The sequence below is a fragment of the Dasypus novemcinctus genome, chromosome 18 (assembly GCF_030445035.2).
Source record: "Dasypus novemcinctus isolate mDasNov1 chromosome 18, mDasNov1.1.hap2, whole genome shotgun sequence".
Taxonomy (NCBI): Eukaryota; Metazoa; Chordata; class Mammalia; order Cingulata; family Dasypodidae; genus Dasypus; species Dasypus novemcinctus.
The window spans coordinates 18,278,183-18,290,654 of NC_080690.1; the positions used below are offsets into that span (position 1 = coordinate 18,278,183).

Here is a 12,472-nt window from a genome sequence, read left to right on the forward strand (position 1 = left end):
AGCATCAAAAGGGAAAAAAAGAGAGATAAGAGTTGTCACCCACTTTTCCCAGAAGTCACCAAATTGCTTCTGCACATATGGCATTGGAATAACATTCAGTTGGTCCTCCTAGATGCAAGGGGGACTGGGAAATTCAGCCGCTGGCTTGGCATTTACTCAAGTTTACTCTATGGATGGATAGCATAAATTTTTGGAGAGTTTCTGCCTCATATATATATTTTTCATAGTGTTTAATCTGTGGTATGTTTTCTTAATTTATTTATCTTAGAGGTGTTTCCAATAGTTCCCAAAGGACTGGTTCATTTTTAAAAGCTACAACAGCTGCATAATACAGGAATTTAGGCCTGAACTAGGCAGGTACAACTTTCATTTAAGCAGCATACCTATAATAACACAGATAGTTCTGCTAAGACAGTTACAAAATACCTCAGTTTCTACAAAATCAGGCTGCTGAGAAAATAATGCTAGCACAGGTCACTCCAAATCCATGCAACTTTGATAATTAGGGCAACTTACAAAATGAATTGTAATATAGACACCGGGACAGTTAATGGATATTGGAACTATGAGAGAGAAAAAAAAGAGCTTGCAGAATTAGAGACTAAACCAGCAGCATCCCCTCTCTGAGCCCTTTTGGCCTTGGGGACCAGTCTTGGAGTTTACAGTAGTGGATTTCATCTCATCTTTCAGCCTGTAGAAGTGGACTTTATCCCCATACCACACCCATTTCCTTCTTCTTCACCCACCATTCCTACTCTTCCTTCTTACACCAGAGGGTTTAGCAGAGGCTGAGGGCTTTCTCCTTAACCAGCTACATCACGCTGGAAGTGCAGAGGAGTTAAACAATACCAAAAGACCTCAAACAATGACTCATGGGAGTCAATGTGAAACTCCTCCAGTGCCCTTAATCCTCAGGTAGAATAACTCTTAATCATCTGTTTTCTACTGTTTTCCAGAATTCACTCAAAAGTATCCCTTAATTGATACTGCACCATTTATTAAATACTTTCCTGTTCTTTTTTCTTATTTTCCCACTCCTATACCAATGTTTCTTGGGATCACATCCCAAATAAATGACTTGCACAGAAATTCTGTCTCAGGGTCTGTTCTAGGGAATGCAAATTGAAACATTCTTCTTCCCAGTTACCAGTCTATAGGCTTCTCATCAGTCAGGGCTGTTTGGAGGTTTACAGGCTACAGATATTAACAATGGGCTAGGTAGCATAACACAAAAAGAAGTCAGATAACATGGCTATCCACTGTTACTTGGTGAAAAACATTATCTGGGTAATTGCGTTGGAATCACCAGGACTTCTGTGATAAACGATAACACTTGCCTACTTAGGAATTACCCATACAATTATACCAGATTTTCTTTGAAAAGTCCTCTCCTGGTAGACATTTACATTGTTTCTACTCTTTTGGTATTTCTAGACAATGTTGCTAAGACTCCTTTTGTATATATACCCTTTCATACATGGTACATCTATTTGTGGGATAAATTCCTAAAAGCAGACTTATTGGGTCAGAAAGTAAATATATAGCAATTTTGAGTCTAACAAATTGCTTTTTAGTGGTTTTATCACCTTTGGCTTCCATTTAGCAATTTATGGTAGTGGCTATTGGGGACTGAATCATGCACCCCAATGAAGACATGTTCAAGTCTAAATCTGAGCTTGTGGGAGTGAACTATTTGTAAAGACTATCTCTACCATGTCAATGTGCGTCAGGGTGTGGATGTGAAACCATTTGTGAGTAGGATCTTCAAATATCTTGTTTAGATGATGCCAAATTGAATCAGGCTGGGCCTTAATAAATATAACAAGTGTCCTTGTAAGCAAAGGAAGTTGGGCACAATAGTAGAAATCAGAAGCCAGAGTAAGAAGAAGCCAGAAAATGAGGCAGATGGCCATGTGATGCAAGCAGAGATGCAAGTCAATGAATCCCAAGGATTGCAGCAAACTTGTACCACAGCATTACAGACTCTAGAAGAAAGGCCTGTTGAGACCTTGATTTTGTACTTTTAGACTCAAAACCATAAGACAGTAAGTTCCTCGTTTAAACAAAACAGTTGGTGGTATTTGTCATAGTAGCCATGACAAACTAACACAGTGTCTTTTCCCCCTCACCACTGACAACACTATCAAAATTTTTACCATTTCACCCACCTGATGGGTAAAGGTATCTCAGGGTTGTCTTATCTCATAATTCTCTTCTAAGAAAAACTGAGCACATATTCAAGTACTTAGGAGCCACTCTATTTCCTTTTCTATCACCTGTCTGGTTATATTCTGTCAGATTGTTGGTATTTCACATTGGTTTGCAGGAGCTCTTTATATATTAAGGTATCCATGGTAGTTTGAAGCTGTATGTATGCTAGAAAAATATGTTCTTAAATCTAATCTATTCCTGTGGATGTGAACCCATTTTTAAGTAGGACCTTTAGATGAGGTTACTTCTGGGGCCCACCTCAATCAGGATGGATCTTACCCTATTACTGTAGTCCTTTATAAATGGAGTGAAATTCAGAAAGAGAAAAAGACAGAGGCATCAATGGAACCGTGAAGAGAAAGGAGAGACCAGGAGATGCCACCACATGCATTGCATGTGACAAGCTACTAACCAAGAATCACCAGCAGCCAGCTCCAGAACACCACAGTCTTCAGGAGGAAAGCATTGCTTTGATGATGCCTTAATTTGGGCTTTCTTTTAGCCCCAAAATCATTAGCAAATAAATTCCCATTATTTAATCTGACCCACTGCATGATATTTGCTTGAATAGCCTAGGAAACTAAAATAGTATGCTTCATCTGAAATACAGAATTATAAATATGTTTTCCCAGCTTATGATTTGTTTTTTGTTTTTTGAACTCTGCTTATGGTATTTTTTTAAGTATGGAATTTTCCTCTGATTTTTATGTAGCCAAATTAATTAATCTTTTCTATTATAACTTCTGAGGTGGTGTCCTACTTAGAAAGGACCTCCCCTCTCTGAGATTAAAAAAAAACCTCCCAGGGTTTCTTTTAGTAGTTTTATCATTTTATTTTTTAAGATTGAATATTTTGTTCATCTTAAAGTTTTGTTGCATGGTGTAAGGCAAGAATCCAATATTTTGGGTGTGTACAGACAACTTAAACAGTTATTACACTATCATTTATTGAATAATCTAATTTTCTAAAACTAATGTAAAACATCACTTTTACCATACATTAAATTTCCTGGGTCTCTTACTATACATTCTATTCAACCAATTGATCTGCCTTCCCAATCATGTACCTTTATCATACTATTTAAATCAATATAGCTTTATATAATATGTTTTAACATTTGAGCAGAGCAGTCTCTTCTTGAGCAGAGCAGTCTCTCCTAAGTATGCTACTTTTTGTGAATTCTCCTGGTTATTCTTACTTGTTTATCTTTACATACACAGGCATACCTCACTTTATTGCACTTCACAGATACTACATTTCTTACAAAATGAAGGTTTGTAGCAAATCTATTAATACCTCAAGCAAGTCTATCAGCATCATTTTCCCAACAGCATGTGTGCACTTTGTGTCTCTGTGTCATATTTTAATTAGATATATACATTTTTAGACAATGTTATTGCACCCTAATAGTCTACAGTATAAACAAAAATTTTATAGGTATTGGGAAACCAAAAAATTCATGTCATTTGTATTATTGTGAGAGTCACTTTATTGCAGTGGTCTGGAACTGAACCTGCAATACCTCTGAGGTATGCCTGTACACTATAAAAGTCAGCTTGACTAATTCTAATATTTTTTTCAAAAAATAGCTATGTGTGTCCCTACTGTCTCCTTTAGCCTACTCTCTCATTTTTTCATGAGTATTTTATTTCTTTTCTTTACCCAATAAAACCAATTTCTTGACAGTTGGATTCTATTCTCATTAGAAAGAAAAATAAACAAGATTCTCTTAATTAAGCCCAGTAATCTTTTTTTTTAACACTTTAAAAAATTTATTGAAGTATACCACTCATACATAAACATACATAAACAATAAGTGTATAGTAACAGTTGTGAACTTACAAAACAAATGTACATAACACATACAGGGCTCTCATATCTCACCTTACCTCCAATACCTTACATTGTTGTGAAACGCTTTTAACAAATGATGAACTAGCATCCTCAAAGTATTGCTGACCAAAGTATCTTATATTTGGTGTATTTCCCACCAGTCCACTCTATTAGTTATTATTACTGTATCATTTACACATGAACATACATAAGCAATAAGTATATAGTAAAAGTTGTGAAATTACACAGCAGACATGTATAACATCATACACAGGTCCTGGGGGAAGTGCCTTCACGACCTTGTGGTGGTGGATGGTGTATTTTTGGAATTTTGCACCCTTGCCTCTTTGAAGTTCCAGACACTGTTAACTATTTTCCCTTCTTGAAATTCTCTCAGGTTTCTGTTTCCAGATCTGCATCATTTAGATTCCTAACATATCCTCATATGGCATTTAAACATTTTCCCTTAACTCCTCCTTCTTCAAGAAAGTCAACTAAACATACTGTCTCTAAATTTCTGTCCTTGCACACTGTTTTCATTTAACATCTTTTTTTAAAGATTTCTCTCACTTTTTCTTTTTCCCTAAGCTCATTTACAACTAAATACCTATCCCTAGCTCTGGGTACCTAAAAAATTACCTGGCATATGGTAGTATGAAATAAATACTTATTGAATGAATGAGCACCAATTCCAATTTCCAAATTCCTCCTGAAAATTTCTCCTGAGATGCCCATTAGTCATTAACATAAAATGCCTAGATATAGAGGAAATAGTTCTACTCAATCCTAGACAGGTCAAACAATATCTGGACCACTGAGATGTATTCTGGGCACTACATTTTCAGAGGGCATGACAAATTTGAGTGAATCCAAAGAATGGGAAACAGGACGGTAAATGACACAAAACTCTTAATTATAAGAGAAAATGTTGAAATAACTTAGGATGTTTAGTCATCAGACAAAATGATTAAGAAAGGACTTAATTGTCCTTAAGTATATGATGAGCATCTGGCCTGGGGAGTTTGAGAAAGGAGGGTGTGGCACTGTCCAGTTACTTGATAGACCAGAAGTAGAACTGATGGCGAACTTAAAAATAGAAATATATTTCAAGAAAAACTTCATAACAATTAGAATTGTGCCAATAAAGAAACAATAGGCAGATTCTCAAAGTAGTGGGTTCTCTCTCACTAACCTCTCTGAACTTCAATTTTCTCATCTGCAAAACATGGATAATTACTCTGCATTTATCTTGCACAGTTACTTGTGAATATTAAAAAGGATAAAATATATTGGGTACTCCACATATTGCCTGGTATGTAACATTCAAATAATATTAGTTCCCTTAAAACTTTAAGAATAATGGAGAAGTAATTCCTTCTTTGAGGAAGAGGCAGATTACTCTCAACTCTAAGAATTTTTTGTCTAAAATTTAACTCATATTTTATAATAAATTTGCCCTATTATTGGTATATTCTTATAGGTTCCATATCTCAGTTTTTAGTGCCTCCACTTACCTCATTCTCCATTCCCAGTCACCAAAGTCTCCCAATCAGCCACTGTAGCAGATTGATATTGTTAATGAATTCCAAAAAATAGATATTGGATTATGTTGGTAAATTGGTCTGTTCCTCTGGGCATATTAGATTTTATCAGATTCAAAGGTTTCACTTTTGCTTGATTAAATTATGATTAAGGCTTTGATTGGTCCATGTCAGTAGGATGTCAAGTCCCCACCCCCTTGGTGGGTGGAGACTCAGAGAAAATGACATGGCAGAGGATACAGTGGGAGTTTTAATGGTAGAGCCTCAGGAAGTAAATACACAGAGAAGATACATGAGGAAAGAGAGAAGGCTCCATTAGACATAGCAGAGGTCCTGGAAAGAGAGACAAGGTGTTCGTCTGATAGCTTACAGCTGGCCTTGTGGAGAGAGCAGAGCATCTGAGCCTGGAGAGAAACAGGCCCCAAGAGATGAGACTTATCCCAATCTAAAACTGATATTGGAAGACGCTGGGACCATGGAGTCATACGAGGTAGAGGAAGCCTGAACCCTTGCAGATGTTGGCAGCCATCTTTCTCCAACACGTGACAATCAACTTTGGTCTTTATGGCCTGGTAACTGTAAGCTTCTACCCCAAATAAATACCCTTTATAAAAGGCAAAAGATTTCTGGTACTTTGCATCAGCACCCCTTTCACTGACTAATACAGTCACTCTGGTTCTTCTTCCAAGCCCTCTCAAACTTTTATTTCTGTTCCATTATTATAATTCAGGCGATTAATGGCTCAAGCCTGACCTGTAGTAAACCTCTGAATAAGTCGCCCAATCTCTGATCTATCCAATCCACCCTAACCGTTTTGTCATATCAAACTTCTTAAAACATATCATATCCCTACTCAGAATTTAATTACCTTCAATGTTGACAGAATGAAACACAAAACACTTTAAATCAAACAAAGAAAAAGCCTCTACAATATAGTCCTTCTCTAATTCCTTCTATTTATCTTCTGCTACTCTCACCCACATAAATCCTTTTCTTCAGTCAAATGCCCAGTACCTCTGGCATATGCAAAAAGTACTTGACAGTACCAAATGCCCTTGACAGTACCAAATGAACCCCCTCCTTTGTGTGTTTCCATACTTCTTAGCTCAAGCAACACCTCCTCCCACGACTCTGATTGTTACAGAAGGGACCTCAATTCACTCTGAGCACAGGTGATACTGTCTAAATCACTGCCTTAGAATTTACTTTGTTTGGTAGTCACATATATGTCCTATCTTTCTACTGCATTTTAAGACCCTGGAACAGAAATGTCAAATAGAACATTCTACAGTGATAGAAATATTCTATACCTGTGCTGTCTAATACAATAGCCACCAGCCACATGTGACTATTGAGCACCTTAGACAGTGTGACCACAGAGGGCAATGAATTGGTTTTCTGATCTGTATATTATTATTTATTGAAGAATAACTATGCTCCAGATCCTTTCCAAACACTTTATACATATTACTTTATCCTTTTCTATTATTAACATTCCATTTCTCAGATTAGTAAACTTTGTTGTAGAGAAATTAAATAACTTGCATAAAATCACAATTGCAGGAGACTAACAATGATGTCTAATCACAGAATATTGTAGTGAGAAAATAAGAAAATATGAAAAGGAGCTTAGTAAACCATAAAACACCATTCTTAAGATAGTTATCATTTTACCTTCTTTAGGCCTCTCTTACAAATGCCTAGCACATCACCTTCTACATAGAAATTATCAATGAATAAACAGAAAATATGACAAGGTTTATAGGTAGTCTTCTACATCTGTATATAATGTTACTAAAATTTAGATATGAATTGAATACGCAAATGTGGAATCATATAAATAAAATGTAGTATATATAGACAATGGATCATTATTCAGCTAGGAAAAAGGAATGAAAGATTGATATATGCTACAACATGGATGAATCTTGACAGCGTTATGTTAAAGGTAAAAAAACCCGAACAGTCAAAAAGACCATATATTGTATGATTCCATTTATATAAAATGTCCAGAGCAGGTAAATCTATTAAGACAGAAAGTTTATTGGGGATTGCCTAAGGCTGGAAGGGTTTGGGGGGATAGGTAGTCACTTCTAATGGGTACAGAATTTCTTTCTGGGTTGATCATAATGTTCTACAAGTGATCATAGTAATGGTTGTGAATACACTAAAAATTATTTAATTGTGCACTTTAAATGGGTGAATTGCAATGAATTGTATGGGATGTGAACTGTATCTCAATAATGCTAGTAAAAAATGGGTAGAATCATAGTTTTATGTTTTTAAAGGGATTACATTCCTAAGAACTAGATATATTTTTTGAAGTCTTTAGACTATACCTTTACTTTTTGGCAATATTTCTAAAATACTTTAAACTATACTTTCTTTAATTCAAAAAGTTTTTTGTAATTTAATCATACAACAGTTTAATTTCATGAGTTTCCACGAGTCAATTTTGTTAAATTGATATATTTCTATTTTTTCCCCTTTACTGCTAATTTGTATAAAAAACAGTTAATGGTAAAATGGAGTAAAACTCTGGTTTTCAAACAGTTTTTCCAGGGATGGACAAAAAACATCTTATTTGGAAACCCAATAAAGCAAAAATAACCTGAGATAATTCTTCGCACTCTTCCTTTCCAAACTGGTCCTAGCAGAATGGTTCCTGCAAAGAAGATTCATTTGAAGAAAGACCCTTCAGCCATCAATGAGGTGGTGCCCAGGGAGTTCACCATCAACATTCACAAGTACATCTATAGAATGGGCTTCTAGAAGCATGACTTCGGACAATTAAAGAGATCTAGAAATATGCCGTGAAGGAGACAGGAATGCCAGATGTACAGTCAACAAAACTGTCTAGACCAAAGGAACAAGCAATGTGCCGTAGTGTATCCATGTACAGTTGTCCAGAAAACATGAAGATGAACAGTCACCAAACAAGCTTTATATACTGGTTACTTATGCACCTGCCACCACTTTCAAAGACTGACAATCAATGTGGATGAAAACCAATAGCTGATTACCAAATAAAATTATAAAATAATTACTATATATATATATATATATATATATATATATATATATATATATATATATATATAAAAGCCCGGTTGATGCTGAGTAGAGAATTCAGATGTTTTCTACTCAGACCTTTGCCCTTCCTTCAATACTGGTGTGATGGTTAGGCTCAAGTGTCAACTTAGCCAGGTAATGGTACCCAGTTGTTTGGTCAAGCAAGTGCTGGTCTGATCATTACTGTGAGGGTGTTTTGAGGACTTAAATCATCAGTAAGTTGATTGCCTCTATGACTGATTACATCTACAATCAACTGAGGAGATTGCCTTCAACCAATGAGAGACATCTCATTCAATCAACTGAAAGCTTAAAAGGAGAAGTGATTATTTCAGCAGTCTGAAGAAAGAACATCCATCTCTCCTTCATCCAGTCAGCTTCTCCTAGGGAATTCACCGAAAATCTTCCTCAGAGTTCTCAGCTTGCAACCTACCCTACATAATCTGGACTTGTGCTTCCCCACAGTTTTGTGAAACAATTCTATAAAATTTCATATTTAAATATATCTCTTGTCAGTTCTGTTTCCCTAGAGAACCCTGACTAATACAGCTTGCATCTAAGGAATCTCTATAGAGTTTGGGGAAGTGCAGATTGGAAATTATGGCAAGAAGCAATACTAATAAACTGAATAAATTCAAAGAAGTCAAAGCTTCCCAAGTTGAACTGTTTGCTACCTAGCAGGCTACCATGCAGTAATAGCTCAGAATTGTCTTGTGTTAGTGAATGTACAAATGTTTGAATTAAGTTTATGTACGTTTGAATTCTGCATATGTAATTGAGCATAAGGTATGTTTAAAAGCCTGAATTGTTCTAAAATCAAGATATACCTCTAATTTATGTTCATTTGCTTTCTTTCCTACTTGGGTTAAGAACTTTTGAATTTTGTTTAACAACCACAACAAGCATATAATGTAAACAACTTAAAATTTAAAAACAGGGAGCCTAATTTTGAGATATTGGAAAAGCTGCTTTCCTGGCTCTGCAGATAAGAAAATAGAGCAGTTTTTAACTCATTTGTATTTAGGTAATCACTTACTCTTCTGGTTGGATGGCTTGTTAACACCTGATATTTATATTTTATCAATTATAATTATATTGCATTATATGGGACTGTACTATACTGTAATAGCATACTTTATATATACCATATATATACTTGTTCTATTGTATTATATACTGTGCTATACTGTACAGTATTATGCTATATTATAATTATTATATTATATAGTACTATCCTAAGACTTACTTATTGTACTATACTGTATTATACTATGTTGCAATTATACCAAAAACTAAGCTGATCATTTATTTCTCTCTATCTTGATTTTTCCTTATCAAATTGCCCATTTCCACTAAACAATTCTCTAAATCTCAAAATTGAAATCTATCTTTAAATTCAAATTATAGCCTCTATTTAAACTCCTAGCTTATATAAAACTAAGGCATGATCTTTCCCCTCCTAGAAATGTCTACTGGGTCTTCTCATTTCTTTATCTTTTCACATCTACCAATTTCTCTCAGTTAAGTCTACTCCCATCTTTTGTTTATTGCTATTTGAACAGTCCTCCAGTGCTATTTCTATTATGTTATTCCCTACTCAAAAACTTATAATTATTCTCTATATAAATTTCTCTCAACTTCTGCTTACCCCCATTCTGTATCTTATTTTACCAGCTCATAACCTGTTAGACCTCAACAGACTCTCCACCTGACTTGAACAAATCTATTTATCACTTTCCACTCAATTTGGACAACTTCATCTAAATACTTTTATGAATGGTATTTTCCCTTGCTATTCTGTAAATTCCTTTCAGCCAAACTTGAAATTCCCATTTTCAAAGAATAAACTCATATATTTACACTTACTTACATATTTATATACATATATACATACACATACATATATATTCATCTGTGCCACCTATATTTGCTTTCTCACATATTTCTCTCCAATTAGGCTAAGCAGTTCAAAGACAGGAAGCTTTATTTGATTTATTACTTTCTACAGAGATAAGAGAGACTAATATATACATTAAGTACCACACCATAGATTTAACCTTTTGCTAAAGGTCTGGTATGTTTAAATTTAATTTTGTGTGTGTGTTTTTACTTAGAAGAATCACACTTTAAGTTAAAATTTGTCATTTAAGTATTCTGCTTTCACATTCATTTGTTCTATGTCCCAACTGAATAAAATGTTATAGACAAAATTAGACCAGGTAATTTAAAAGTACAACTGATGGGGAGTGGATGTGGCTCAAGTGGTTAAGCGCCTGATTCCTACACGGGAGGTTCTGGATTCAGTTCCCAGTACCTCCAAAAAACAAAAACAAACAACAAGCAAACACACAAAAGAATCAAATCAGGGAAGTGGACTTGGCCTAGTGGTTAGGGCGTTCATCTACCCCATGGGAGGTCCGTGGTTCAAACCCCAGGGCTACTTGACCCGTGTGGAGCTGGCCCATGCGCAGTGCTGATGTGCGCAAGGAGTGTGCTGCCACGCAGGGGTGTCCCCCGCGTAGGGGAGCCCCACGTACAAGGAGTGCACCCCATAAGGAGAGCCATCCAGCGCGAAAGAAAGTGCAGCCTGCCTAAGAATGGTGCCGCCCACATGGAGAGCTGACACAAAAAGATGACGCAACAAAAAGAGACACAGATTCTCGTGCCGCTGACAACAACAGAAACAAAGAAGAAGATGCAGCAAAAAGACACAGAGAACAGACAACTGGGGTGGGGGGAGAGAAATAAATAAATAAATCTTAAAAAAAAAAAAATCAACTCAGGGGAGCCATGATGTGGCTCAGTGGTTGAGCGCTAGTTTCTCATTTACGAGGTCCCAGGTTCAATCTCCTGCCCCAGTATCTCAAAAAAAAAAAAAAAAAAGTACCACTGACAATGTTTTAATGTTGTGATGAAGTGCATGCTTTATTCCATATATTCCATATTCAGTTATATTACTTTGCTAAAAATAAATAGTACCTCTAGGACACCATCTGGTAAAAATCTCTCTGTGGCTTAACCCAGAAAAGGAAGTAACTTTTTATTTATTGCATACTTGTGGTTGCAAAGCTGCAATAAAAATATATTTTCAATGCACTGGTGTAAGGGAGAATTCAGAGTTCAGCTACCTCATCTGATTTGATCCAAAAGGCTTAGAACATTTAAGTCCATACCTCATCAACAGAGAAAAAGAGGGTGGTTTTCTTTTCTAGCATTCCTCTGACCTGGAAGGAAAAAAAAATCCAGGAAATTGAAATTCAGGAGCTGGAAAATATGAGTTTAGTCTTTTAAAAATCATTCACTAAAAAATATTCAAATAACATGTCAGAAAAACCTGAAACCATAGAAAACAGTTAGATAAGACCTGACATGTCACTGTATGCATCTTGTCAAAGGAGAATCGTCAAATTGTTTGATTTAATGTGTTTCCCAAGACTTGATCTAGTTGCAACGTCTAGAGCAATGGAACATCCCCTACCACTCTAGGGAATCCATTCCAAAGACTAATAAATTTCACTGTTAGTTAACATTTCCCAAATTCAGTCTTAAATTTCCATTCCTTTATTTCATCTCATTACTTTACTTTAAACCACTTATTTCACCTTTAAAAATGACTTGACTTCCATGATGTTTACATCTTTCAAATATTTGTGAACTGTTACCATACCTTGAATCAGTCAGAGATGGGAAAACATTACACATTTTATTTTTCTCTTTTCTCACAAGTCAAAGTCTAAAAGCTATTGAACATTTATTTTCCAGTTTGAATACTACTAAGTTTGCTTATTTGAGGCATTTTCATGCTCCAAGCTGAT

The 12,472-nt window shown here is 35.5% G+C and overlaps 1 long non-coding RNA gene across 1 annotated transcript in view; it reads right to left on the bottom strand.

Annotated features, from left to right (window-relative positions):
- Nucleotides 1-11,883, bottom strand: part of LOC131274312 (uncharacterized) — a 138,550-nt gene extending 126,667 nt beyond the window's left edge. The window contains exon 1 of the long non-coding RNA XR_009181526.1: nucleotides 11,831-11,883. This is a non-coding gene — a long non-coding RNA (uncharacterized lncRNA). The remainder of the gene's footprint in view (nucleotides 1-11,830) is intronic.
- Nucleotides 11,884-12,472: the final 589 nt, after the last annotated feature.